Genomic DNA, 9,049 nt, shown 5'->3' with positions numbered 1-9,049 from the left:
ATTGGTTCCCATTTGGCCGAATTGGTTCCCGTTTGAAAAAGGTATTTTATTAAGTTGAGCCGAATTGGTTCCCGTTTAAAAAAGGTATTTTATTAGGTTGAGCCAAATTGGTTCCCGTTTGTGTACAGGTAAAATAGTTACAATTTTAATTTTTAATTTTTGATAATTGGTACAAAATATAAATTAGATAGTAAAAAATATAAATGTACCAGTAGTCTACACTCTATTGTCTATAGTATAATATGTATACAATAAGATGGCAATAGATTGTTATGTTAGAAGCTTAGCAAATTATCAGTGATACCCCGATCAATTAAGATAACGATTAAGAAATACCTACGTACTTTTATCGCTGTATGGTATATCGTCTATTTATTTGACAAAAATATTAATAGGACTACAAATTGTTGCAAATCGTTCCATTCAAAGCTGAATAAAGAATTTACAAGTGCCCATCCTAATATATTTTATTTAATGGAGACTTTAAACAGCATTCAGACATTAAATTATAATACATTTCGAAGTAATAATACTAGAAAACTTACTAGAAAACAGGAAAGAAATAACAAATACTTGGAAAATTGTATGACTGAGTACATTAATGAGAAGCTTGCGTGAATTGAATACTTAAAGAAAGTTTGCAACAAATTTGCAAATCAACGATTTTAAATAATTGTATTTATTATATTTTATTATTTGTATTTTGTACACCTAACTTAAGTGATGACTAGTTGACTTCCAAATCAACAATTTAACATTTTATATATTATATAATTTTTTTTATAACATTTTTAACCAAGCCTACTTTTAAGTTGACAGTCCTAAGCCTGTAAAATTGAAAAGGAAAATGTGCGTAATTAAACAGGAACCAATTCGGCTCAACTTAATAAAATACCTTTTTCAAACGGGAACCAAATCGGCACGTGGGGTTGGAGCTCGGGAACCAATTCGGTACCAGCCAATTAGGGGGGGGGGGGCATTTGGGGCATAAGGGGATGGATTCCCCCAAAACTTTTTTTTACCGTTAACATTTTGATCAAAGTATTGATAATAACCATTCATGTTTGCTAAAAACGTATATCCCCCCAAACCAAATTCCTATATTAGATTTTAATAATAACTATAATAGTATAGTAACATAGTAGTATGATAATATAATCTTTAACCATCTGTAATAATAATCATAATACAGTACGTGTTTGTCCACTGTAAATAACACATGAATATAATATTGTATTACACACAACTTTTTGCAGAAACATATTTATTCGAATTCAATGAACACAATGTGTTAGCAAGTATGATATGTAAAAAATGATACATATATGCCTTTCTGGTTTATTTTGGTCACAAACTTAAATCAGAGAACGTGGCTCTTTACGAATACGAAGGAATACGTGTAATACAAAAGCAGAACAAAAATTAAACAAACCATTACAAAAAACCATAACTTTAAAAGTTCAAATTCTTAACGATTTAAAACCCATTTCTACTCTCTAGATTATTTACATGAAAAGTAAACAATAAATATACCTAATCGATAAATTGTGTATCGTTAAAAAAAACATATTATATTAAAATATAATATCGAAAGTTTTCTGAAAATTATGACTTAGCCCCCTACCCCAACCATGTCCCTGGAGTCGCTCCTGAATTAATTATTAGAATAATATAACTATTGTAATGATATGCTCACACACCATTATAATAAATAAACTAAAATTTTACAGAATATTAAATAACGGCCAGACTGTCGTTCGTAGAAATCGGTCATCCCCAATAAAACTATTGTCACCGACAAAAATGTCTTTGCCGCCAAGAGAATTCTAGTTCGGGGATATACAAAAACCTTTGATAAAACCACCTACCACTCACTGGTCGGCATATCCGTGTCGTCCCTTAAACCAGTGCATGAGCACCAGCTACCGAGTAACAATAACCTCTGAAAAATCTCAATACCGATTTCAACGAGCGACAACTGGACTCCTTCTGCGAGCAATAATCAGTGCGTTCTTTAATTCGATTTGTGTATTTGAAGTATTACTTTGTTTCGTTTAAAACCTAAAACTCCTACAATATTATCTACAAATAACTGCGACACAGGTAAGACATATAATTTAATATTTTATATTGACTGAAGTTATTACATTATATGTGCTTTTTACATAAAATTATATTGTACGGTGTATTTGATCTAATTCTTGAATACACGATCTCGAGAGCCCTCCGAACACCTGGAGGAAGGTAATAGCGTAATTTTACTATTCTAAGATCTGATTTTAATATAACTATCGACAGGAGTCGTTTTTATATTTATCTTATTCCTACGTTATTACAAAGTGGCGCCCAACGTGGCGCCCAACGTGGGGCTCGAACCCACGACCCCGAGATTAAGAGTCTCGTGCTCTTCCGACTGAGTTAGCCGGGCTAGGAGTTTTAGATTTTAAATGAAACAAAGTAATACTTCAAATACACAAATTGAATTAATGAACGCACTGATTATTGCTCGCACAAGGAGTCCAGTTGTCGCTCGTTGAAATCGATATTGAGATTTTTGAGAGGTTGTTACTTGGTGCCTGGTGCTCATGCACTGGTTTAAGGGACGACACGGATATGCCGACCAGAGAGTAGTAGGCGGTTTTTATCAAAAGTTTTTTTGTACTTCCCCAAGCTAGATTTCTCTTCGGTGGCAAGGAACTTTTTTTTACCATTAATTTTCTCTGGCGAAATATAAGAATTCCGCACGCCCTGCGCCCCCTACGGGGAGCCGGTACGTGCCGATTTCTTAATTCGTGATCGCATAATAGATATCGTACGTATTTGTCGATGAAAATGGATGTCCTATTTCTACAAGTGACAGTCTGGCCGTTATTTATTACTATGTAAGATATTAGTTTATTTATTATAATGGTGTGTGAGCATATCATTACACTATGTCACTATATAAGTATTAACTATTGAACTTGTCAAACTTTTGAACAAAATTAACACCATAGTTAATCCAATACATTTAATGCATGTGGATCGATCCAAATAATTGTTATTAGTTCTTCTCGGACATACTTAGCAACCACACATCATAATGATCAATATTATCGGAATAATGTATTAATTAATTATTGCATTACTTTTAAGAAAATTATGAATAGTTCACAAAAGTTTTTTCTTTGTTTTGTCAATCAGACACAGTGACTAAAACCGAACCTAAAAGAACCGGAACCGGAACCGAACAGGAATTTAAATTAAATAGGTTCTTTAAGGTTCAAAAATTATTTTATTTATCATAATTTATGGTATTAGTGTTTTGTGTATAAATTATGTATGATCAGCATTATAATTATTATCTAATATTTCTCACACTTTTTTTTTTTTTTTTGTAAGAAAATGTACAATCTGTACAGTAAAGCATAATAAGTAAATATTATACAAAGATGACAAAATATAAGGTATTTAAACATAAAAAAAAAATGATGAACATTTGAGGAGAGCAGCCACCCATAAGTGATACTATCGTTTTGTAAATCATTTTATTATATTTGAGAAGCAGTACTGATATCGATAAATTCAAAAAGTTCCATTCCCTTGATCGGAAATTTAACGAATGTATAACGTATATACTCCAGCGTTCAGTTAAGCAATACTATAACACGCGTTCGCGGGAGAGGGGACTGAGTGAGAGACAGCTGAGTGGCAGCCGGCAGGATATAATAACATGTACCTATATAACACTTTTTTCCACGGCAACATGCGTAGTACGGTATATTGGTTTATAGGTATATTGTTAAACAGTAATGCATCTGGGCATAATCAAGAAAATTGACTAGTGAACACGAATGACTAAAACTTTAAAACCAAACAAACGAGGAAAGCGGATGCCGGCCGTCGGTTTCCCAAAAATTCAATAATTACGAGCCTGACAGTTTCCGGAAACGGAAAAGCATCGATTTTATAACACACGGCGCCACGCGCCGTCGTAAAAAATCGATTATTGTGTAGTTAGTATAGTTATCTACGCAGTGGTAGCGGCAACCCCGTCCAAAAACGAAATCATCGTAGTTGCTTAGTATGTATTTTAGACTGTGTTTTCCCCATTCCACTGTATATAGTATCGCAGTGGATGTAATCAGGTGTCACAACTCACATACATATATTTTCATTGAGTCGATAATATATTCCATACGCACGAGTTTATTTACATCGTAAAGTATCAATTTTCTGAATAAAGTTTCCCCAGTCTAATAATAGAACATTAGTAATTACGTTTCTTTATCATATTTCTGATGACTAGATTTATAATATAATATATGAAAACAGTTGTTGTATGGTAATTTTTTAGTTTCGTGGATTTATTAAACATTAATGTCATTAATAATATAAATTCAGTGTTCGGAACGTTCACTAAAAAAATGATCTCGTTCACGTTCACGTTCGTGTTTTTTTTTCAAACGAACGCGTTCATATTGGGTCGTTCATTTAATTTTTTTTTTCATGAATCGATAGCCTGCAGTCAATATAAAAATTAAAAACCCATAAACATATACGACTCAACCAAAAAATAAAAATACAATTTAGACTATTAGGTTTATTACAAATTCGTGGAGATCATAATATATTATTGTTGTTGTATGTCTAGCCGAGGACACTGGAATTTCACGTATTTAATTTATATATTTTGCAATCAAACAAATATTATAGGAATTAAAATGGGAAAAATGAAAATATTATTATTATTATTTAATTAATTAACATAATATTCTCTTAAAAAGACTTACATGTAAAAAATTATGTATATGCACTTTTTTTTGTTTTTTTTGGTCACACACTTAAATTACAGAACATTGCTTTTAACAATTGCGAACACGTTAAATTCTAAATTTGAATAAAAATTTACAAAACCACTTAAAAAACAGAAACTGTAAATGTTGAAATTCATAACAGTTTAAAATCCATTTCTCTTCACTACTGTTTCGGGGAAGGCGTCCCAGGCAGCGCTGGCTATAGGACGGCTCATGCCCAACCTTGGAGGACCCTCACAGTCTAAGAGAACGCTGCTAATGTCTGTGGTGAACAGCAGGCTGCTGTACGCCTGTCCAACGTGGGCGGAAAGAGCATGCAAGTACGCTATCTGTCGAAACCTTATGATCCGGGCACAGAGGATTGCGGCTCTCAGAGTCACGAGGGCGTACCGCACAGTCTCGGCTGAGGCAGCCTTATTCCTGGCGGGAACTCCTCCGGGTGATTTTCTTGCTTTGGAACGCAAAAGAGTCCGAAGTAAACTTGACGATCCGGACAGAGCTGATTCAAAGGATGAGATTCAGAGAGCAGAGCGAGACATCTTGCTTGCTGCCTGGTCGAACAGATGGAGTAAGGGCGATAGAGGAGCCTGGACGCGCACGATTCTTCCGGACCTGATAAGGTGGACGAAAAGATGCCCCAAAGACCTCACGTTTCATGTAACGCAGGCCCTTACGGGACACGGGTGTTTCAGGTACTACCTACACAGGATGAAGCGCGCCCCTGATGCGGCTTGCCTGTACTGCCAACACCCTGAGGACACTGCGGAACACACGATATTTGATTGTGCTTACTGGGATCCGCTTCGGCTGCCAGTGAAGATGTTTGTTGGTAACCGAAATATAACCCCGGGAGACGTCCAGGATTTGTTGTGCGGCCCTTCTGATGTCCCGTTCAGCGAGAACGACCGGCTACGAGCTGCCTCCCAACGTGCCACTCAGTCCTTTTATGACATAGTTGACAACATTTTAAGCTGCAAGGAGCATGATGAAAGGATAGCTGAGACCGAACGAAGAGCGAATGCAGTGGCAGCCGCTCCAACTGACTGACTTGATTATTTATTGTATCGCATTGTATTGCATTGTATTGTACCTATTGTATTAATGTTTATTTTCAAGGTGAAGCAACCATAATTAGTTATGTGTTAAGAATGTACATGTATTAACGTTTTTATTAAACATTAATAAACGATGGCAGCAGAGGAGTAGTAGTGTTCACACAGATCCTCCTCTGCTGTCGGTTCAAACAAAAAAAAAAAAAAAAATCCATTTCTACTCTTGAGTTGATTTACATGAAAAGTAGACAATAAAATTACTACTTAGTCAGGCATACTCAGACAATTTTCATTGTTACAATAATAAAAACTAGAAGGGACAGTGGGTCACAGCCGCCTTCTAAGCCCGTATTTCTAAATAATTATGTATTGTTAAAAAGAAAATTACAAAATAAACACATAATATACATATAATATCGAAAGCTTTTTGAATATTATGACTTAGCCCCCTCATCAATCATGTCCCTGAAGCCGCTCCTGGATTAAATATTAAAAAAATTATAACTATATAAGTATTAACTATTAAACTTGTCTTATACCTTCGAACAAAACTAACACCATAGTTAATCCAATACATTTAATACATGTAAAACACATTCAAATATTTGTTATATGTATTACGTTATTCTCGAACATTCTTAGCAATCCCACTTCATAAAGAGCAATATTATCGGAATAAATTACTAATAATTATTGCATTATTTTTAAGAAAATTATGATAATTCACAAAAGTTTTATTTTTGGTTTATTAATCAGACACAGGAACTAAAACCGAACCTAAAAGAACCAGTTCTAGAACCTGAACCTTTAAAATATTAAGAACTGGAACAGGAACTGAAACCTAAATTTTAATAAATAAAGTACTGAAACCGAACCGGAATTTTTAAATTAAACAGGTTTTTTTAAAGTTCAAAAATTAAATAATTTTACTCATCATAGTTTAATGGTATTAGCGTTTTGTTTATAAATTATGTATGATATTATGAGTTATCTAATGTTTCTCATACTATTAATTAAACCGGCATTCAAGATAGGTAATTACAATTATTACACTTTTCTTTACCTAAAATATTTAGAACTGATACCTTTATTTTTATTTTTATCAAAAACCAGAACCGAACTGGAACAGTTATTTTATTTTTGGCTAACCATTACCGGAACCGATACCGATAAATTCAAAAGGTTCGAGTCTCTTGTTGTTATATTATGGTACTATTTTAGTTTAGTGGAGTTATTAAATATTATTACATATTTTAGTAATTAATCACGTGAGCACATCCACTCCGAATTAAGTATAAATGACGCAGAACGATATCAATATTTTGATTCCATAATGATATAATAAGAAAATTCCAATGTCGATATAAACACATTAAGATTTATATTTTATATTTATTTATTTTTTGACAGCAAATACATTTTGCGATTTATCAGATCAAATAATATTAACTAAAAATAGTTCCAAATATTATTTAATATCATTCACATCATATTTTTATTATTTTATTGCTACACATTTGTAGCATTATTTTTATGTTATTATATAATAGATTATCATCTATATTATGCATTATGCACCACCCACTAGACAATTTATGGCAATAGAAATTTTGTACAAACGAAATTATATTTATAATTTAAAATGTATAAAAGTAATAATTAATATTGTACTATTGAATATTACAAAAAACAAAAAAAGCTGTAATCAAAACATGAAACACATGAAATCTGGTCGGAAGATACGCATTATAATTAATGCCTTTTAGGTAATTTTGAAAATGTCTTATCCAGATAGTTTAACATAGCTTCGACTGCATTACTTCAACGATTCCCTCTTGATTAGCTTTTTCGTATCCGTCTATTATATTCATGCACTTTATAAGCTATTAATTTATATTGTCGTTCTTCGTCAAGTCAACGCCGGCAACCTGAATAAAATACGAAAATGTGTATTAAACGTGTGTCGTCCATGTTATAACAATTATGTGTTTACAAAATGTCGTTAGTAAAATACCTTAAAGGTCGAAATGAAAGTGACCAAAAAGGAATCGGCCACAGTCATTGATTCTCCATTCTCCGGCTGTTCAAGAAGATTTCTTCAAAACATTATCTAAAAACTCGAGGGCTTTGTGGATTTTTCCCTCTCTTTCTACGGTTTTCTGTATTTTAAAGAAAATCCACGGGATCTGTAAAATGAAAAAAAATCTTAAAATTTACGTCGTGATTCCACTGCAAATATATTATATTATGCATGCATAATAAGAAAAACGTATCGACAAGGTATTTTTTCTACCTATTATTGGGCGTTTTTGAGCATTTTTTGAGAAACTTGTGTTAAGGAATACCTATTTAATGGTTTTTTTTCACCATATCCCATTAATAAATTGCAAATTGTTCAAACAATTATATAATATATAGGCTTCAACATCTGGTGGCATCACATAGCCGTGTAGAAAAACCATTCGTCAATCTTCTTTTATAAACGATTTTTTTTTTCATTTTATTACTGGTCCACCGCTATTCTAGTCATATTATTATGAATGATTGAAATATACAGGTTATTGTATATTGACTCAGATTTTTATGATCAGAAAGTGGCTCCGTAGAGGAATATCACAATAATTATCAATTTTTCTTATCGTCAAAATCACACTCACAAAAGCTACCAAATTCAAAATTCCCGCGCATACGTACTTGATTATTATTAGCTCCCTTTACGCTGCCATATTTGTATTATCATCAAACATTTGATTTCGAAGGGGTATAATTAATGTAATAACCTTGTATATATCAACCATGGTATTATTATAACAAGCCTAAACGAATATTATAGCATAATGATATGATGCGTGTCACAGTGCCGGCGCGAGGGGTGTGCATAAAGTGCAATCGCACAGGGCCTCGCGATTCTATGGCCTATGGGTACCTATCAACATTTTAAAATAATATAAAACGTTGATATTATAATATATTTCTTGTAACTCATTTAGTTATCTGATTTCTCATTTAAATACCATTTGTCGAATTAAATTTATAATTATTAATATTTGTTATCTTCATGCAATATATAATATAACCTCGTACCAAAGTTTTGTAATCATTAATATTATCTTTATAAACAGATGTAATTTACTTATTTTTTGTACACAACTTATATTCTATATTGTGCACTAATAATTTTTAGTTACTTATGTGGTGGTA

General features: G+C 32.7%; 1 non-coding gene across 1 annotated transcript; it reads right to left on the bottom strand.

The window, feature by feature from the left end:
* Window positions 1–2,355: 2,355 nt before the first annotated feature.
* Window positions 2,356–2,428, bottom strand: Trnak-cuu (transfer RNA lysine (anticodon CUU)). The gene has a single exon. It is a non-coding gene; the product is annotated as a tRNA-Lys (tRNA).
* Between the last annotated feature and the right edge of the window lie 6,621 nt (window positions 2,429–9,049).

Source organism: Metopolophium dirhodum, chromosome 9, assembly GCF_019925205.1.
Source record: "Metopolophium dirhodum isolate CAU chromosome 9, ASM1992520v1, whole genome shotgun sequence".
Classification (NCBI taxonomy): domain Eukaryota; kingdom Metazoa; phylum Arthropoda; class Insecta; order Hemiptera; family Aphididae; genus Metopolophium; species Metopolophium dirhodum.
The sequence above is the reverse complement of the archived record's forward strand: the minus strand, read 5'-3'. Positions and strand labels throughout refer to the sequence as shown.